This window comes from Corvus hawaiiensis, chromosome Z (genome assembly GCF_020740725.1).
Source record: "Corvus hawaiiensis isolate bCorHaw1 chromosome Z, bCorHaw1.pri.cur, whole genome shotgun sequence".
NCBI lineage: Eukaryota > Metazoa > Chordata > Aves > Passeriformes > Corvidae > Corvus > Corvus hawaiiensis.
This window is the reverse complement of record NC_063255.1, coordinates 6,834,167-6,854,673: the sequence shown is the minus strand read 5'-3', so window position 1 is coordinate 6,854,673 and position 20,507 is coordinate 6,834,167. Positions and strand designations below refer to the sequence as shown.

Genomic DNA, 20,507 nt, shown 5'->3' with positions numbered 1-20,507 from the left:
GCAATAAAAATAAATGTGGCAGGGAACTGCACTGTGCTCGAGGCTGATGTGCCCAAATATTTTTTTTAGCAACTGGGCTCCTCTTTAGCCTCAAAATTCATGCAAGCAAGTCGCTTGTTCTGACCTTCGTATAAGTGGTTTTTAGATGTGCATTCTATACTTCTGGTGCCTGATTTGAGGCAGAGCCTGGATGTAGAAGTGCCAGACATTCACTCCTGTAATTATTCTCACACATGCTCCCACTATCACCACAAGACAGCTTTAGAGCAGGCTGAAGCTAGAAGAGACAGTGCCACATCCACATGTTCTCCAGTTCCTCATTCTGACCCTCTGCTCTATGCCTAAAACTAGGCAGAGTTATGTCCCTGCCAGGATTTGACCAATTCCAGATGCCACATTCCAGATGCCACATGCTCTGTACTGAGCCAGGGATGTTGCTTCTCTTCGTTTTTCCACAGAACAACTGGTTACCAGAAAATCTCTGGTGCTGAAATAGAAGTCAGACAACAGACATTAGGAGTTGTGACCCAAATTCAGTTTTCTCTTTCAGTCTTAATCCTCTCTGCACTCCCAAGCCGCTTTTGTAGCACCAACCTGAAGTGTAGTGACAGCTAGAGATTATTAGGAAAATGTTCCTGCGAAAAATAACAGAAGTATCATCACTGGTTAAAGACTAAAGCAAATGGGATCACATTAAGACCATGAAAGCAAGCTTATTTCCAAAAATACCTGTGTTGTATTTTATAAATTCATCTTTCTTTAAGCATTCACTTGTATTTCATACAAGTTACTAAGAAAACATATGCTGAGAGAGTACACATGAAACACCTACTGCTTTAGCCTTTTCTGCATGCACCATCAGGGATTAGGAAATGTGAATGCAAAAGAGCATTAACCCAAAAGCAAGAAAGAAAGACCATTTCTCCTGAGGCCTGTAGAGGCAAGACTATTTTCTGAGTCAGGAGAAACTGCAATTTTAGGGATTCTCCAGTACAAGATAGTTATTTTGGTTTTGATTAATGCTAATTTTATTGATAAAAATGTGTGGATTGGATTATGAAAGTCTGCATGACTCATAGGTGCATACAAGAGTGTATAGAAAAGTTTAGAAGAGGAGATGAACTTTCTCTTGCCTGTGGTGGAGTGAGTCACAGTCCAGAGAGCTCGGGAAGATGTGACCTCTGCCCAGCCACTGCCTTGCACTGCAACAAGAGTGGGGTTAGGACAGGGAAATGGTGCACTGCCACCTGGGGCTATTCTGCCCAGGCTAACTGTAGCAGGGCTCAGCTGTCCTGTGCCAAGGCACTCTGGTCTCCTGAATGTGCACTCACACACACACACGTATACAAAACCAGATACATGCAGTGCATACTCTCTTTGGTCCAGGTCATGTCTGAAAGTCAGTACAGAGCTCTAGATTGCTAAGTCCATTTGAAAAATCAGTCCGCTAAATTTGTCCTAAAAATCACAGCTTATTCACTCTACTCCCTTCTTTGCAGCCTGGCAGCTGTTGAGGTATGTGGGATGCTTAAGACTGTGTGTCTGTGCGATGTTTGGAGAGGGAAGTCCCGAGGAAAGCCCCTCCTACAGGCTCACGCCTCAACGACAGTGCTGTCCCTGCAGGGAGAGGTGCATCCCTGGGGAGGGAATGCCTTTACCCCTTATTCTTGCCTTTGCGGCTGAACAAGGACTAACAGGAAATATTAGCCTGGCCTACAAGGATGCACCTGTGCTCTGAGTCCTGTCCTCTTCAGCATTCTCAGTGCAGGTGGCATTTTATTTGTTGGGGCTGCTTTGTGATATCTGACCCATTTTCTTTCTGATGACGATCTACTTTACCCCTGCAAAAGGATCCCCCTTTTTTTTTTTTTTTTTCTTTCTTCTTGTAATATCCTGAAGGCAATAAACATCAAAGTCTTTTTCTGTGAGAATATATCTTGGTTTATACATACATTACTTCTCTTCCATTTCAGAACCATTTTCTTTCAGCCTAGTGACTTGTAGCAGCCAGACTAGGTTTGTCCAGTCACTTACAAGAGCTGAAAAACTTTGACATCCTAGGAGGAGCTGCTGTTAAATGACTGCTATTGGTGTATCTGCCTGGTGGTGGTTTGGTTTCCATCTTACTTACGTCATCTGCAAAACCAAGTCTATCATTCAGCCATACACCAGGCACTCTGATCATTTGTGCCAGTTTACTGGCTTAATGGTGGTGGCTTCATGGCAAAAATCTATTCTGAGAGTTTCTGAAACAAAGCCTTAATGATATATGGCTGCCAAAGTTAGCTGTTTCACAGCTGTAATAGCACACTGTAGGCTGCATGGCAGCCAAGCTGTCTTTGTTACTGTATTAAGTGAGGGGCAAGCGCCTGGAATGCTACAGGCAGCGAGAGCCATCGTGGGTGGCAGCTGCCTTCCGAGTCCTTGAAAGGATATGCTGTGATAACTTGATAAGGCGTTTGCATGTGTTAAAGGGCGTGACATCCACAAAAGGCTGGCTGGTGAGAGCACAATTTTCTTAGGACATGAGGTGTTTCAAACTGCATTAGAATTGGGTGGAAAATATGAAGCATGCTGTGGTTTTTGTACATGACATTAATTATTTCATGACAAGTAGTTTTCCTGCTAATGTCTGATTCAGTTAATGTGTTTACAGATTCTTTTACAATGCCCCTCAACTTTTCCAGTGAGAATATACTGCATTTTGTTAGAAATCCTGAAAGTCATGGCACTGGGATGTGGGTTGGCATTCCCAAGCTGGGGGCTGGTTTCTGTAAAGCTGCTGTAAATCAGCAAGAATTCCACAAAGTTATTTTGGTGTAAGTATGGGGTAGGTAAGAAGGGTCGTGGACAAGCTGTTCTTTTTCTCTGCATCTGTGTGCACCTAAACACTCTGGCCAACATGACAGTTTGACCACTGCAACTGTCCTTCTCTTTCTCCCAGCTTAAAACTGGTCCTTATGTGTGTTGAACAGAGTTTGCGCTTCTGCAAACCATAAGTGAACCCTTTTACATAAAGGAAAGACACAAAGACTTCTCATAATCAGATATTCTCTCCCCTCTGCTTGTCATCATCAGAAAACCCCATCAGCCCATCCATGCAGCCAGGTCCCACACAGCCATTCTCATTAGGCTGCTGTGGTTCTTACTACTAAGCAAGAACTTTGAAGTGCAAACAAGCTCTTGAAAGTAAGTACATAGAATACTGTACCTAAGGATTTATGTTAGGGTGATTCTCCCTTCAGTCTCATCATTCTGTGAAGCTTTGTTAGCACAAGGGGGTGAGATGCAGGACCCAAATATGATGTGAATACTGGCATTCCCTGGAGAAGGGTGAACAGCATGGCCAGCTTCTTTAAATTGCCTGTAGTCAGCCAGAGGTGCTGGGGCTGCATTTTCCAAATAACTGAGACAGCTGATTTTACCATGGATTTGTTTTTCAGAAATGGGGTTGCACTGTACGACTGATTGGTGTGTCAGAGTGAGATGTGTATCCCATAGTGATAGAGTATTTTAAGACTATGTCTGCCCTTGATGAACAAACTTAATTCACATGTGGTACAGTCTCTGGTCCCATTTACTCTTGGTGAAACCTCATACCTCATGAAAATAAATTCTCAGGGCTATTTCCCCTTATGAGCCATTCATCTAAATTCCACTGAAGTTGTTGAGTTATTAAAATTTAGCAAGAGGAAAATGAGCTCTTAGTGATTGTCTTGTTTGAAGGATTGAATGGATTAAATTTATAACTAATCCAGGGACACAAGCCAAGTATGTCTGGTTGTGAGATAAACACAGATGATGCACAAGTTATTGATGCCAGTGAACAGTTTCCATGGTGGGAATCTGAGATGAATGATTTGGACTGCAGTGCACTTAGCTTGTTGCAAAATCTGTAAACTAGAGAAGGTAAAAGCACATACTGTATTGCACGTTGCTGCATTTGGGCTTGCATTTATATTATGCTAACAGAAAATACAAAATGCCTCTTTCTCTTCCAAGAACTTTCAAGCAAGAGAGAAAGCTGTAGACCCAAACCATTGGTAATTTTTTCTTTTTGCCTACTATTATTTACAAAATATTTCTCTCTTTAGCAGAGGCAAATTTGGGCCAGACCAATCACACCTAGGTTAAATGTGCTTCAGGAGGTCTGTGGTCTTCTCAAAATACCAGTAGAGATCCTCAAGTCTTCAGCAGGGCACCCAAACAAGTTGCTTAGGGCAAGGCAAGGTAGGAAATGAACTCACAGAGATGAACACATGCATGTGGTCAGCCCACCATGAGTTTAGAGCACCTTAATCCTTTCACACTTAGAGTAGGAAAAGCTGCTTCACATTCAGACTGGTCTAGTGGAAGGAAGGTGTCTCTGCCTATGGCAGATGGGCTTGAACTAGTTGATTTTGAGGTTCCTTCCAACACAAACCGTTCTATGATTTATAGCAGGCTTTTACAGTGCATGAAGCAAGTGGTGTGCTATAAATTGACATCTTTTCTTGTTTTCAAGTACCTTGTTCTTGCCTCCATAGCTTGAATGCCTTTGCTAGCTGTTCCTCAATCTCATTACTGAATAATGTTGTGTATCGAGTTCCTGATCTCCAGGTTATTTCAGGATGCCACAAAGGGGATGTAGCTGGAGATCTTGGACACAGGCTGAAGAAATGAATGGATATTGAACTGATGTTGGATATAGATTAGAAGTCAAGGAACACAGGGCTAAATTTTCAAAACTCATCTAACAACTTCAACACTTCCTGGACTGATGATTCCTCATGCATAATCACATGGATTATAGTTGCTCAGTTGCCCTTATTGAAACTGTTTTTATGCTTCCTGAAGCTGTTTTTGTTCTGCATGTAGTTAATTTGGAAAAGAGTATGTTCCACTAGAATCTTCATACCATAAGCATGATAAATGTGCTGAAAATTCAGATGAGCTGGGAATAAGTTAACTTTGACAAGAGACTTTTAAATACACTTACAAGCTGCAACAATGCTGGTCTATTGATGTACATTGGAATTTGCAACTTCAGTATAAAATACCCCAACAACTGAAAAATCAGATTATACTACATTTAATCTGTCTTAATATCTTCCTGTACTCTGCAGTAGCATCCCGTTTCTAGCTGGATGCCACATATTTTCAAGTTATTTCTTCTCCTACATGAATAGAAAACCTGACCTTGTAGGCACCACTGCACAGTCCTGTCTGTTGCACAGAGATGGAGTAGGTCAGATGTCAAAATTCAGGTGGTCATTTGTCTTTTTTTTTTTTTTTTTACTAGCCAGGAGTATGATGGCACAGGCAGATGCTGAAGTTTGTTCCAGAATTCAGGTCCTGGCTGACTGGTTGGCACCTCTCCTAGGGCAGTCAACCCTAAATTACAGAAACACCAAGACATGCAGCAGTACTTGTATTCACTGCAGCTATGTGGCATTATTATTATTATTATTATTATTATTACACAGGAGCAGTTAGTCTTCTCCTTAGTAACAGGAATAAGTGGTCTGCGGAACAGCAGTTCAATTAAAGTTCAAGTGGTTACTTACCCAACAGGCACAATGGATCCAAGATGTGGAGCCACTCAGAAAAAATAGCTAGAACCAAGAAATCAATGAGGAGGTGATGAATCTTGGATGTGAATTAGGTTTATGTGTTAAGCCAGCCATCTGGGAGATATTTAAATCAATTCAAATTGTTTTGACAACAGATGAAGATGGCAAGTAATCATTCATGGTATGGCTGCTATTCAGAGAGCAGTTGGGTTCCTGTCTTGTATGCTTCCTCTGTCAGGGAAAACTTCATTCTGAATTTGTGTGGAGAGGCATGAGCAGAAAACTCAACCTTCTGGGAATTTACTGTTTTAATGGTCTGTGAAAAAGCTGCTGGAGACCCTTTTGTGACCCCACGCTCGTCTCCAATAGCTTTCTCTTGGCCTTGTTCCCTGAATAAGCCAGGTGGTTGTGGGAAAGATGGTTTCATGCTGCTCCATTCTACATTTAGACACAGGCAGAGAGCGGAAGTGATGCTATAAAAAGTTTCATCTCCGGTGAGAAGTTAAAATCTGCCACTCATTCTGTAGAACCCTCTAGAGTGCTGCCCTTCCTCCTAAACCCCCTTCTCCCCTCATACACAAGCAGGAAACATTTGGGAATCTTAAATAGAGGTCATGCCTAAGACCCATCCACTTGATTTTGCAAGCTCTTCGTGTACAATGAACAAAGAACCAGTTGTAGATTTTTCCCCCCTCTTCGTTAGAAGAGTACATGAAAGGACAGTTGGGGTCAGTGGTGTAGGAGGACAGTGGAGGCAGGCAGCTGGAGGACCACCAGAGTGAACCTGCGGAAGTGTTCAAGTGGTGCAACTTTTGCATGAGGGAAGAAGTAGGGAAAGGTTTTCATAGATTGGGAAAGCACTTCATCAGAGGGGATGCTCTCTATTTCACGTTCCCTGCTGCTGATTCCTCCGAGAGAGAAGGGCTTCAGGTTTAGCTGTCTTGTCCAGGCTCTCTGCTGCACAATAGGTACCTAGCTAGCTTCATTTCTCCTTCATTCAAGAGAGTAAGTGGTGGAGTTGTAAAGGACAAAAAACTTTTTTGCCATCTTTGACAATTCTTGTATTTTGTATTGACTTCTCATGTGATGAAAACCAGAGTGTTGTGTGTGTGTCTGTATGCATAAGATCATTGAGTAGAGCCACTAACCTGCCACTAAATCATATCCCCCAGGGCCACATCTACACATCTTTTAAATATCCCCAGGGATGGTGACTCAACTCTTTCCCTGGGCAGCCTGGTCTACTGTTTTACAATCCTTTCCATGAAGAAATTTTTCCTAATATCCAACCTAAACCTCTTCAGGTGCAGCTCTTGAGGCCCTTTCCTCTTTTCCTGTCCCTTGTTACCCGGAAGAAGAGAGTGACACCCACGTTGCTACAGCCTCCTTTCAGGCAGCTGTAGAGAGTGATAAGGTGACCCCTGAGCCTCCTTTTCTCCAGGACATACAACCTCAGCTCCCTCAGTTGCTCTTCCTTTTAGACTCTTCCCCAGCTCCATCACCCTTCTCTGGACTCACTCCAGCACCTCAATGTCTTTCTTGTAATGAGTGGTCCAAAACTGGCCACAGCACTCAAGGTGTGGCCTCACTAATGCCGAGTACAGGGCAGTAACTGCCTTGGTCCTGCTGGCCACACTATCGCTGATCACAGCCATGGCCACCTGAGCACACACTGGCATGTATTCAGCTGCTGTTATCCCCAGGTCCTTTTCTTCTGGGCAGCTTTCCAACCAGTCTGTAGTGCTTCGTGGGGTTGTTGTGACACAAGTGCAGAAGTCGGCACTCAGCCTTGTTAAATCTCAGGTAACATTTCCCTTTCTGTAACCTTGGGGTATATATTGGAACGCTGCTAAGAGAGCAGGCAAGCAGAACATGGCACATCAGCTGTTTTGTGACAGTATGTGCAGAAAGGGCATAGTCATCTTACCAGCTAAAGAGAAGGGTTCTGCTGGTGGTCATCTCCATCTCAGAAAGAACTCAGCTATGGTATCCACCTGGCAGAAAGTCATGTCCTCTGCACTTGCCAGAATGGATGTGGCAACCCAGAGAGAGCTTCCACAGAAATATGAAACCATCCAGGGCTCAGGCTGCAGGATGTGCCAGAGTCTGTGTTGGGGTTTTAGGAGCTCTCCTGGTTTTGTTTTTTTTCTGTTAAAGGAATTTTGCCCATACATGTTGCTACGGGAATAAATGACTGGATAGTTAAGAAAAACAAAAGAGCTGGCTGCTATTTTTGTTTCACCTGGCTGTGTGGGCAGTTTGGTCTCCAGCGTTAGGACAGAGAGAGGGAGTCTGCTTTCTTCGGCTGCTTTTCCTTCTGCTGGAGAAAAAGCCCCGGGATCCCAAAGCCCTCCTTCCCTGCCCCACTGGAAGCCGGGCCGTGGCCGCCCTGCCCCGCCGTTGCTTCGAGCCTTTGCTGCGTTGTATTCGTGCTCTCCCAGCCTGCCCAGACCTCCGGGTGGTTCCCCGTTTGGATACATCTCATCTGCCATCGAGGATTTGTGCTTGTCCCTGCCGTTCCAGTCTGCCATTCCAACCTGCTGTTCCCAAGGGTCCGGCCGGACACCAGGATCGACTGCCCAGGGGTTTGTGAAGCCTTTGTCCCATCCCTCCCTGGGATCCCAGGCCGCCGGTGCCGCGTGCTCCCCGAGCTCGCTCCGGAGCGCCCCCTGCAGCCGCGGGGGAACCATCGCACCTGCCCTGCTCACCGGGAGCCGCCAGCGCCCCTGCCGGCTGCGAGCGGAACTGCACCCGAGGGGAAAGGGCCCGACAGCCGAGAAGGCTGGCACTGGGTTTGTGATTGTTTGCTGTTACTGCCAGAGTTATTGCTGTTTGTTTGACTGGTTCTACACATATAGATATATAATAGTAAAGAATTGTTATTCCTATTTCTCACATCTTTGCCTAAAAGCCCCCTGATTTCAAAATTATAATATCTTGGAGGGAAGGGCGTTGCATCTGCCATTCCAAGGGGGGCTCCTGCCTTCCTTAGCAGACACCTGTCTTTCAAACCAAGACAGTCTGTCAGTAGTAATGGATGGCAGTAGACACAACAGCTGTGTGAGGTGCGACCAAGTGGATGATCTTCTCAGCCTGGAGTCAGAGTTACAAGAGGAAGTAGGAAGGATAAGGAAGTCTGAGAAGGAAATGGACTGGCAGAACCATTCTCTGACCTCCTGGAGAAGGAAACAGGAACAGAAAACATCAGAAAGAAGAGAAGATCAAGGGGATCCTGTATTCTTCCCCCAGCAGGCTGAAGACAGTAGCTTAAAAAGAAGGAGTGAATGGAGGCAAGTCCACACTCAAGACAGCAGGCAAACCTATTCCCTGCCCACCTCACCTTCCCAGGTGCCTCTGTACAACAGGTACAAGGCTCTGGATATGGAATTCCAGTCAACAGGTACTGATTGTTACCACAACAGTGCATTGTTGGTAATTCTTCACCAGCTGGGACTCTGTGACCTCCATCCATGACATGGATGAACTGGAGAGCCAGGGAGTGGTCAGAAAGACTCACTCACTCTTTAGTACTCTGATGTAGCCAATGTGTAAGTCCAACGGTGAGTAGAGACTGACTGTGGACTATTGGGGCCTGAATGAAGCCACACCACCAGGAAGAGCTGCTGTGCCAGATATGCTGGAACATCTACAGTATATAGATGACATCACTGTATGGGGAAACACAGCAGGGGAAGTTTTTGAAAAAGTGGAGAAGATAATCCAGATCCTCCTAAAGGCTGGTTTTGCCATAAACCCAAGTAGGTCAAGGCCTGGGAAGTTCAGCTTTTAGGAGTAAAATGGCAGGATGGACATCGTCAGATTTCAATGGACGTGTTCAATAAAATAGCAGCTATGTCCCCACTGACCTGCAGGTAGAAAACACAGGCTTTCATAGGTGCTGTGAGGTTTGCAGAATGCATGTTCGAGATCACAGTCAGGCAGTAAAGCCTCTCTATCATATGACATTAAAGAAGAATGATTTCAGGTGGGGTCCTGAACAACAAGAAGCTTTTGAACAAATTAAACAGGAGATTGTTCATGGAGTTTCCCTGTAAATTGCTCTCAGCCCACGATCTTTGTCTTTTGTGCATCCCATTGGAATGGGAGGGGAGCAGCACATGGTTTTTTTTAGTGGGAATACTAAATTGGAGAATATCATTCCTAAACTATGACAATGGTTCAGAAGGGACAGGCAAGGCAGGAGGGACAGAGGGATTCCCTTCTACATCAGGAATTGAATGGACTGTGGAGGGCTCTCTCTGAAGAACAGCCACAAACAGGTCAAAAGTTCATGGGTGAGAATCAGAGACTGAGGTAACAAAGGGAACCTTGTGGATGGTGTCTGTTAGAGGCCACCTGATCAAGGGCAGCCTGTTGACAACAACACCTTCTTGCTCCAGCCACAGGAGCCACTGAACTCACCAGATCTCATCCTGCTGGGGCACTTCAACCCCCAACATCTGCTGGAAAAGAAGCACGGTGAGCTGTAGGCAGTCCAGGGCACTGCTGGAATGCATGGAGGACAACTTCTTAAGCCAGGTAATGGACGGCCCTGACAGAGGGCATCTGTTACTGGGCCTGTTGGGCACCAGTGCAAGTGAGCTCATGGGTGACATCAAGGCTGGAGGCAGCCAGGGCTGTAGTGAACATCACTGGTGGAGCCTGCAGTCCTGAGGAATGTGGGATGGGTGAAGAGTGTAGTCAGAACCCTGAATTTTAGGAAAGTAAACTCTGGCTGCTCAAGGAACTAGTCAGTAGAATGACCTGGGAAACTGCCTCAAGGACAAGGGAGCAGAAAAAAGCTGGCAGATCTTTACGGACACTTTGCTTAGAGCACAAGAACTCTTGATCCACAGGTATTAGAAATCAGGAAAGGAAGGGAAGAGACTAGTGTAGATAGTCAAGGCTTTCTGCTCAAACTAAAGGGCAAGAATGTCTAGACAATAGAAGCAGGTACAGGTATGCTGGGAATAGTGCAGGGACATAGTCTGGCTATGTAGGGATGGAGTGAGGAAGGTCCAGGAAGAGCTGGAAGCAAACTTAGCAGGGGCTTCAAGGAATAACAAGAAGGGCTTATACAGATATGTCATCCAGAAGAGACAGATCAAAGAAAGTGTGCCTACTCTGATGAGCAATGCTTGCAAACTGGTAAAACAGACAAGGAGAAGGCTGAGGTACTCAGCAGGTTTTCTCTTCAGTCTTCACTGGCAATCTCTCTTCCTATACCTCTTGAGTGAGTGAACAGGAAGATAGGGACTGCAAAGTGCTTCCAACTTGTTATGCTCTGATCTGCTGGATGGGTTTAGGTTGTTTCATTTACAATTCTCAGGACGTTCAATAACAAACATTTACTTGCAAACTTTAGAAAGTTAAGGTAGAATAAGCTTCCTGGCTTATTATATATATTTTAAAATACAGCTGGTTTTTTTTAGAAATGTAGCAATACAAAAGCATCAAAATAACACTTAAGAAAATGCATAAGGTAAAAGAAAGAAAGAATAAGAGGAGAAAGGTACATAATCACCACCCTTGGATCCAGCCATGAGACTTGGTTGTTGCAATTTCGACGTTTGTTCGTTGAAGTGATGGTTGCAGTCTTGACCTGTTGGGGGTGGGGGAAGCCCACAAAACGTGAAATCTGTTGGGTTAACATACACTCAGGCTAGGTGGGAACGCCAGGGAGTTTTACATTGGATGATGTAATACTGTGACTCATGGGACATTTTGGGAATCTTTGATACCTTCTAAGATGTTATAGCTGCCTCTTGCCATGGATGTTCTCTTCAGATGGAGCACGAAAAAGGACCTTGTGCTAATTAACTCTGGTGCCCAGAGTCTGTCACTGGCACCAAAACACTGCAGGGCATCAGCAGGAGAGGCAGCACAGATCAAGGCTCGTCCAGCAGCTGCAGCCTCTTACATCAGCATGGTTGAATTGATTATGGCCCATCTGAAGGGAGGAATATCTTCAGGCTTACCTGAGAATGTCCCAGTAGTTCACTCTTCCAGAGGGGAGTTTTCACACCTGAGCCCCTTATACAAGGACATCGACAAGATAAAAAGCACTATCCCACCTTGCAGGATTTGTCTCTTGCCTGCCTTTTCCCTTATCTTGTTCAACACCCAGCTTGTGGCCTCAAGTGGTGGGTGTCCATCCCCTCTGTACCTGGGCAGTCCCTTCTAACACAAACTATTCAATATTTCTAAATATTCTAAATTTCTTTGTATTTATCTGTGGCCTGCAGAAGTTGGTGGTTGATAAAATTCTTAGTGATGCATACAGACCAAGATCTGGTACTTGCTGAAAGCCACTTTTTGGAGCTGTGTGTGCATCATATGTGGATTTGTTTCTATCTGAAGATTTTAACGTGATGTATTACAATATCGTAATAATCAAATGTGTGAAATGGTCTCACTCTGTAACCCAGATGGTTAAACACCTGCCAGCCTCTTGACTGGAAGAAGAAGATGCTGAGAATTTTCAGAGCTATCAAGACTGAAAAGACTGGATCCAGAAGTGATGAAGTTGAAGATATATATCTTTGAAGATATACTGTAGTTAATCCAGGGTAGGGCATCGTCCCTTATACAGTGTGTCACTGTACCTCACCTTCTTCTGCAGGATTCATCCTCTCTGTCTCATGGATGAATGTTAAAGTGGGTCCATAATGAAGAATTGCTGACATGAATGAATCTGCAGAGACTTCGTTGTTCAGTTGCAAACTGACTTTTAATCTGACTTCCTAAGCACCTGTATGGTCTTGATTATTAGCATGCCTAAGAAAAAAATGGTTATGTCTAGAAACAGAATTAGTTTACATTTTTGTTTTTCCTGGCATATTTTAAATAGGTGTCATCGAACATGATAAACCAGCCATGTGTATTTCTGATGTCACTGTAGCATCATTTACAATATTGCAGCCAGACTAATTTCAATGTGTAGACTATTTGCTGCCTTCCACACAGACCTCAATTATTTATATTTCAGAGACTGGTTTCCAAATTGCAATTTTGTTATTCAAACAACTGAGGAGACCAAAACAATTTTTGAGATTCACCGTTAGATATGATAACCCCTCATCTATCACTTTTAAAACAGCGGCTATCCCCAGGACAAGACACTTGATTTCCACTGAGAACATCCAAGCAATGACGAGTCTAGACAGATTTGTGGGACACATATCTAGAAATTAAGAAAAAAATGTTTCAGACTGTTTGTACTGAAAATGATGTAACACTGATCATATTTAGGCTGATATAAATACATGCTTCCATATGCCTTTGAACAGTTAGTAAGGGATTAATGCTAATATGTGGTTAACTCTGCACTTGTAATTGGCCCATTTTCAGCTATCTTTTTCTTTTCTGAAAGCTTTATGTATGAGACAGTAGCAAAGCTGGCAACAACATTGGATTTCTTTACGTGCTTTCAGAAACATGAATATTCAGGTGTGATCTGTGTGAGTCCTGGCATTGGCAATTGTGCCCAGATATGTGCTTATCTTCCCTGGGACCGTGCAGGGGCTGTGGAACAAAGTGCCAGGGATGTTTGTATGGACACCTGCAATGGCTTCATTTTCCACTGTTTTGACAGAAAGTCCCAAATATCCCTGGTAATTTGGAGCAGTGACAATTAATGCTGCTCCATATGGCTTCATCCCAAAAATAACTTCAAAAGTAACTTACAAATACTGTTTTTATGAGAAGCAATTCTGGAAAAATCTGGATAAGTGGCTCTATGAGTAAGATTTATATAATACATACAAGCACAGCAAGGAGGGAATTTCAGTTGTCTAAACCTTGAAAAGATACAGTCTTCACCTAAAAAAAGACAAATAGGGAGGATAAAATAATGTTCGTATCTTTAATTGGCTTAAATATAAATGATTTATTGACCTATTCAACTCTTTTTGGCCCGAAGGAATTTTATTCTTTTATTACAGTTTTGGTTTTTTTCCTGTGGCTTAAGTTATCTTGCTATTGAGCTTGCAATTTTATTTTCAGTAATGAACCAAGTTTCACTCAAAGTGATGTCTTTAAAAAGGTAAAGACACATATGGTCTCAATGGAGAAAACTTCCACTAAGATGCCTCTCAAATGTTCATTATACTTTATTGTCATTCTTCCAGGCCTACTTGTGATGCAACCGTAAGAGATAAATGTTTTCCCAAAGATGTAAAGTTTCAGTTCTATTTTGATTTCTCAGTCATATTACTAGGTTTTTGGTGGAGATGCAATCAAAAAATACCACCTTCCTTTGCCTCAGGAGGAATTTTACTGGTGCTTTCTTAGGTTGATATTAATGTGTTGAATGTTAACTGTTCTGTTCAAGTAGTTCACAGTGCTGTTTAGCAAATATGGAAGAATTCAAGGTCTTCTGGAAGAAGGTAGATACTTATTTTCTGTAACAGTGCAGTTAAATGCCACCTTCAATTTCTTCAGGAAAATGAGAAAGAAAAAATGTGAAACAAAGAAAAGAGACAGACTTTTGAGTGGTTGTATCTAATGTTTAGTAAAAGGAACAACAAAAACAACAGCAAAAGCAAAAAGACAAGTAAATGAAATATTCACAGTCTTGATACTGAATAGTGTCTTTGTCAGCAGTTTTACAGGAACCCACAACTACCTAGTTGTGCTCAATCTAAACATAACTGCAAATGCACTAGCACTACATATTTTAAAAGAAAAAGCTATGTCCTTTTTCCCATTCCCATTCCCTTGAAGGAAATTTCTTGTGTATTTGTTAGTCTGGTGGCTTTTTCACTTTCTTCTGATGAGGGTGAATGGCCTTGTTTCATCAAAATAGTGGCTGGATGAAGGGTGCTTGCAAATAGAATATTTTTAATCATCAAAGAGAATCACTCTAGTTGTGCATAACAACTCTGTTTCAATGTAAGCTATTTATTTTCATCAAAAACTTGGTTTTTATCAGACATGATTTTTCACTGTAGCTAAGTGGTTTGGTTGTGACAGGAGCTGCCACTACTCAGTATGTGCAGTTTATCCAGGGAAAAAGGAAAAGACATTCCTTTTGCTGTCATCTGGATACGACCAGTAACAGAAAATAAGCACAGCACTAAGTTACACCACAACATTGAAATAAATGAAGCTCCTCTTCCATATTCCTATGAGTGCTTTGAGGTAAGAGAGTACCTACTTGATATTACTGAGTCCCTCTCTAATATTACTATAGACGCAAGCAGTCCTAGACCAAACCTGAGCAGAACCTCACTAATTGAAGGAAGAGAGACCATAAGGAAACTTCTAGAGAGTCAGAGACAGGAATTTCTGTTTATTGGCCTGGCAGAAGATAGTCTATTTAAAGATAATATCTGGTAGTTAAACACAAAATGAGATTATTCAATTTCAGGTATGCAGAAACTATGGCAAAATATCCATGAGGGGCTGTGTTAAGACACACTTTCCTTAGGGGAAAAATTGCCCTGAGTTCCTATAAAACTGAGGATGGTTTATCAGCTGGATCTGTGTAAGAAATCAGGTCTAGAGCTTTTTAAGAGGAAGGAAAGGGGAAATATTTTCTTCATTGGTAATGATTCTAGTTGTGTTCTTAGTGTGCCTACATTACTCTGCTAAAAGCTCACACAAAAATATGTGGCCAGAAGCTGGCAGTTTGGAGGGGCCTGGGGGGAATGTTGGAGGGTGCTTAGTCTTCACAAAAAGCCTGAAGAAGCTTAGTCTTCAGCACCTGTGTGCCTGCATAATTCTTTTTTTTGCTTCCCACCCTAGGAAATATGTGGTAATGAAGATGTCCACGTAGTTTATTACTAAAAGCAAAGACCATGCAAGTGGATAAATTAATTTTCCTGGGACTAACATCTGCTTCTGCAGAGATGCCCAAACTAGTTCTGAAGGAGCATGGTCACTCTCCTTAGCTCAGGACTCAAGAGTGGCCCAGTGCTCTCCCTGCCCTTCAGGACTTCTCTGCACCACACCTGACTGTGACATGTAGAGGATCTGCACTGGGATCCATGCAGACATACCTGGATCTGCACCAGGACCCCCAGCCAGCAGCTGCATCCCACTTTGAAATGTCAAAGTGCAGCATCTACCCTAGCCCTGTTGCTGTATGTCAGACACAGGTGGTCTGTCTCTTTGACTGCCTCTGGCACTTAATCTGTAATATATGTAGTGTAAGCTTTACCTTAATTGCAAGTAGGAGCAGCTCCAGCATGGTGTCTGGTGGACAGAAAGATGTCAAATGAGAGGTGCTGAGGTTCAGATGCTTTCTTGTGTCTCCAAACTGGGACAAAAAGTTGCATTCTCTGGTTCTCTGCTCATGAAAGAAAACATTTATTTGTAAAAGTGGTATTGAAATGGCTACTTTTGACTTTACATTTACATCTATTACACAATATATTGCAGAAAAATGGAAGTTGTTATGCTGGCACTGGCATGAAATTTTCTGGCTTCTTCAAACCAAAGCATATCGGTGGTCTCCTGAGACTCTGAGCAGTCACACACTCTTGTGGAACATCTCAGCTAAGTGATGCTTCGATAGCATTCACAGATGAAAAACCACTCAGAAAATTTCAGCCACAGCTAATCATATGTATCTCCTGTTGATTAAGGACTCTTTGGCTTCAAGACTTTTTTGGGTTTAATGCATTTTCAAAAACATACACAAAAGACCTTAACATCATGATTTGTTGCTTAGAGGCATCTCATACAAGCAAACTATCCTTCTCTCTCAAGACTACAAATTTTTTCTCTTTTTAACATTGGAGTCTCTGAGCAATTTGGAGGTGGGATACTTCTAATATAGGCCAAGATTTTCAGGAATGGCCAAAGGTTGTGGTGACCGGACTTCCAGACAGATATTTCAAAATGACACAACTTTCAGTATGTGTTCCGCACTTCAGGACAAGCAAGGTGGTTACTCTCAGCCCACAAAAAAGAAAGAATTATACAGTATCCAGCTTTTTCAGTCCTGGATGATCATTAATCTCTTGCAAATCCAAAACAAATCCACAGAAATCATTTGGGCTATGCAGAAATAACTGAGGGGGGGAATAAAGGAAGGCAATCATGCTGTTTATTTAAACTGACACCTGGTGAACATTTAAACTTTTTAATTACAGGAAAGTGCTGCAGGGACTTTATCCTGAGGATCCCATCACATCTTACTGTTTGACATAAAGTCCTGGAAACCCAGTCAAAAGTGTTGAAACCATTTGGGCTACAAAATGGGAAAAACAAGTGCCAGATTTGCAATAATTTCAACCCATGACCTGTCACTATTCTGCTGACATGGAGGAAAGTGGCTGCTCCAAGAGGAAGTAATGCCTCTTGCAGTCAGAGGAGGTGGTTGGCAGCAATCCTAGCAAGGGCAGAAATTTGCTTTGTGCTGCATCTAGCTCATTTAGGAGATGGTGGGGTTTTGCAGGCCAATCCCCATGCTGTGAAAAAATGTGATCCTGCTTGCAGTGTGTAATTACTCTGTGCTGTTTCTTAAGGGGAGTCATGCACATCTGGATTTCTGGCATCAGCTCAGGTTCTCCCAGAAGGTCTGTTCTGAGCTCCCTGTGCAATGAAGTAAGAGCTGTGCATATGTCAGTGTATTAAAGGTTCTGCATGCTGTGAAACCCAGTTAAGGAAGTTTCTCACAGGCATCCCATGCTTTTATATTAGGATCTCCAGCAATATTGCAGTGGCACAAAAATCTGGTAAGAATCATGGCTTTGACTTCAGCTGACAAGTAGTAGTGGTTTAAGTGAAATTTACCTCTCTTTAAAGCATAACTTAACAGATTGCTGTTCACTCTTGTTACTTCAGTGATGCAGAACGGAAGAGTGCCAATTCAAAGATCAGGAGATGCCTAATTATGTACACTTACTGAAATTTAAGCAACTAAAGGATGACTGCTCAGATGCTGTAGTAGGGATCACAAGTAATGGAGTAGAGGGAATTATCTCACACACTGGCATTATTGAAAGCATGGACATTTTCTGCACACTGAACAGATAATAATTCAATACAAGCTCACACAGGTCAACAATGTCTCTTTGTACCTCAGCATTGATTAAGAAGTATTCACCCAAACATCAAAATCAGTTTTTCCAAAATAATTTTTTCACTGCATAGCATCTTGATTGATGAACACGTTTTAGAAGATGTTTATTCCCTATCAAAAAGCCTACAGTTCCAAATGAGGAAAAAACTTGTTTTTGAAGCCTGTGTGAATTTAATGATAAACTATAATAAATATTTCTGGACATTTCTGTTTTATTTACTTCCATTCCTTCAACACGTCTTGAAGCGAAAAACTGGAATACCTGTTGCAGCGGGGATTGCTGCAACACGCATATATCAAACCAGGAGTCCCGTGGAAAGGAAGTATATATGGACAGATTCGTGGTAGATGTTTCAGAGATGTTTATTTCTCCAGCCGCATGGCCGGGGCTCAGCTCAGGAACTCCGCAGTCACGGGACCCCAGGGTCCTTGGCCACACTGGGGAACACAAACCAACCAATGGGAAATGAGGCTGACCAGGGGCAGGGAAACCCCGTGTCTCCCCCCAGGGCCCCTCTCCCAGGGCTCCACGGCAGGGGAGGAGACCCCAACAAATACCAGCACTGGGAACTGCAAGACATCATGCAGAGATAGAAATGCCTAAAGAGGAAAATTCATCATGTTTGTACTTGAATCAAAACAACTTAAAGTAGGTAGATTCTCACAATTTAGGATCCATCTTTATCTGCAAAACTCTCCTGTTTCTGTCAACAGGGATGCCAGCTGGGATCATGAGTTCAGATTCTTATCTACCAGAAAACAGATATTTGACCTGACAAGGAAAGACTAAATTTTATCACAGTAATGTTGACTTTTTCTTTTTAGAGTCATCTAAGGTCCTTGAGAATTATGATTAAGACCATTATTTACCTAGGGAAAAAATACTCCCACAAAGACAGAATTCTAATTATAAAGAAACATTTTTGTTTGCATTTCAGTGAATGTCTTCCTCAGTATTACTTGGTTCTCACTCGAGAATGGGAATAATAGGGTGTACTGGTAGATATGTTAGTCAATCTGCAGAAAAGCTCAGGCTTCAGCTATGCCCTTTAATGGTCCTTGAGGATCAGAATAAACCAGCCAAGACTTAATTTTCTACTAATTAAATGACATTTTTTGTTTAGTCTACATCAATCAATAATACACTGTTTTTAATGGTCAGTGCTCTCTGCCTCTGGCTTCTTACACATAAAAAACTCAAATGCCAATGCCACTCTTGCAAGAAGGCATACTGAATTAATTATTTACATTAAGGAGCAATCCATGTTATTAATCTCTGTTGCAGTGTGCAGTTAAGTGCAATGAGGACTGAATCCTGATGACATTACCCATGTAAACTACAGTAATTTAAAATTTATTTACTCCTGAAACTTGACAAATCTCTTGAAAAGTTCAGATCAGCATCACTTTATCAGACAGAGAACCAGATTTAAAAGCCATTAACAGGATGCCAGATGTAATATCTCACTGTACCTTGCACAAACACCATTTTCCCCAAAGATGTCATAAACAGAGTACATTTAAATTAAGAATGCATCCTCCACAGCACAAAATGCTTAGAAAGGCAGTTTAGTATGTTACAAACATGTTATTAGTGAGGAAAGTCAAGCTTTTAAAATTGAAATGACTGTATTAATTCACAGCAGGATCACATCCAGAAATGGTCTCTTATTTCAGCCTAGTGATCAGGTAAGTGGATTTAAATTTCTTGCAAATACTATTTATTATTCTTTATATATCTTTCTCACTGGCACTCCTGCAGAAATACTCAATTACAACAACAGAGAGAGCAAAGTAGAATATTCTCACTTCCATTTGGATTCCAGACAGTGTCATCAGCTAGGTCCATCTTTAAGTTCCCACACACCACTGTGCAAGCAGAGCAGTTGTACCACACACCTCTTCTGCTGGAGTAACACAGAAGGATATTCACCCAAAGCACTCCATCAACAGTGAGATGTCAGCCCATCTGGAAAGTTGTTTACAGGCCATGTAAAAGGGGGGCAGAGAAGAGGATTGACTCAGAGCAGGCAGATTCATAAACAATGACCCAAACATCATTGTTTCAGTAGGAGTGGTGCAAGAGCTAAGCTCCCTCCCATGAGTTTGAGCAGCCAGTACTTATGCAGCAGATAACCCCAGCTGACCTTTCCAGCATTCAAAGAATAATAGCTCTGCTGAGATAAACCAGAATAATAGCTTTGCTGAGATGAACCAGTATTGAACAACTTTTCCAGTGTGTCAGGCAAAACAAATTCTTGGTTCACACCATCTCTGCTGTCTTTCTTCATCTTACATAACTATAACGTATGAACAGGGATCTATTGCAAGAAAATGCTATGCTACTTTTGTTTAAATTCCACTACCTTCCTCTTTCACTATATCTGAGCAATATCTTGTGTTAACCCTCCTGGTGGGGGATGAGAAAAGCAATTAACTTTATAATTTTGGTGCCACAGCATAATTGGTGCCCCCTTTTCTCCCTTCCAGATAATTTCAAAAGCATGAAAAATTAATATTTAACTACCTTTTAAACCTTATGGTGCCTAGCTTATTGCTTTTATCAGATACTGGATAATGCATATTACATTATGCTTTAACACAATTGTGTGAGCTCTTGCTTGGAAAAAGAAACCACTAGTTTTCTTACAGCCTCAAAGAATAAACACGTATCACTCTGGAAGAAAAATTAAATATGTACATATTGCTTAGCCTCAGCTGCATCCCCGGACACAAGCCCACCATATGCCTTCTATATTTTTATTACTGCTATTTTTGTATTTTGGGAAATGCCCAAAGCAAGCACTTCCATTCCTCCCCTGGAGTGGTTTTGAAGTGATGAAAGCTGACTCAGCTGACTTTTGTGCACAGGGCAAGTTAACAGGACCACACCACAGAAACATTTGAACTACTGTAAGTTTAAT

At 42.3% G+C, this 20,507-nt stretch overlaps 1 long non-coding RNA gene across 2 annotated transcripts; it reads right to left on the bottom strand.

The window, feature by feature from the left end:
• Positions 1–10,940: 10,940 nt before the first annotated feature.
• On the bottom strand, positions 10,941–19,608 carry LOC125320558. Of its 2 annotated transcripts, XR_007201180.1 has the most exons (4): positions 19,393–19,608; positions 15,715–15,843; positions 13,317–13,373; positions 10,941–12,735 (listed from the first exon to the last, which is right to left on the bottom strand). It is a non-coding gene; the product is annotated as an uncharacterized LOC125320558 (long non-coding RNA). The 2 variants fall into 2 exon arrangements; XR_007201179.1 differs by having other exon boundaries at positions 10,941–13,373.
• Positions 19,609–20,507: the final 899 nt, after the last annotated feature.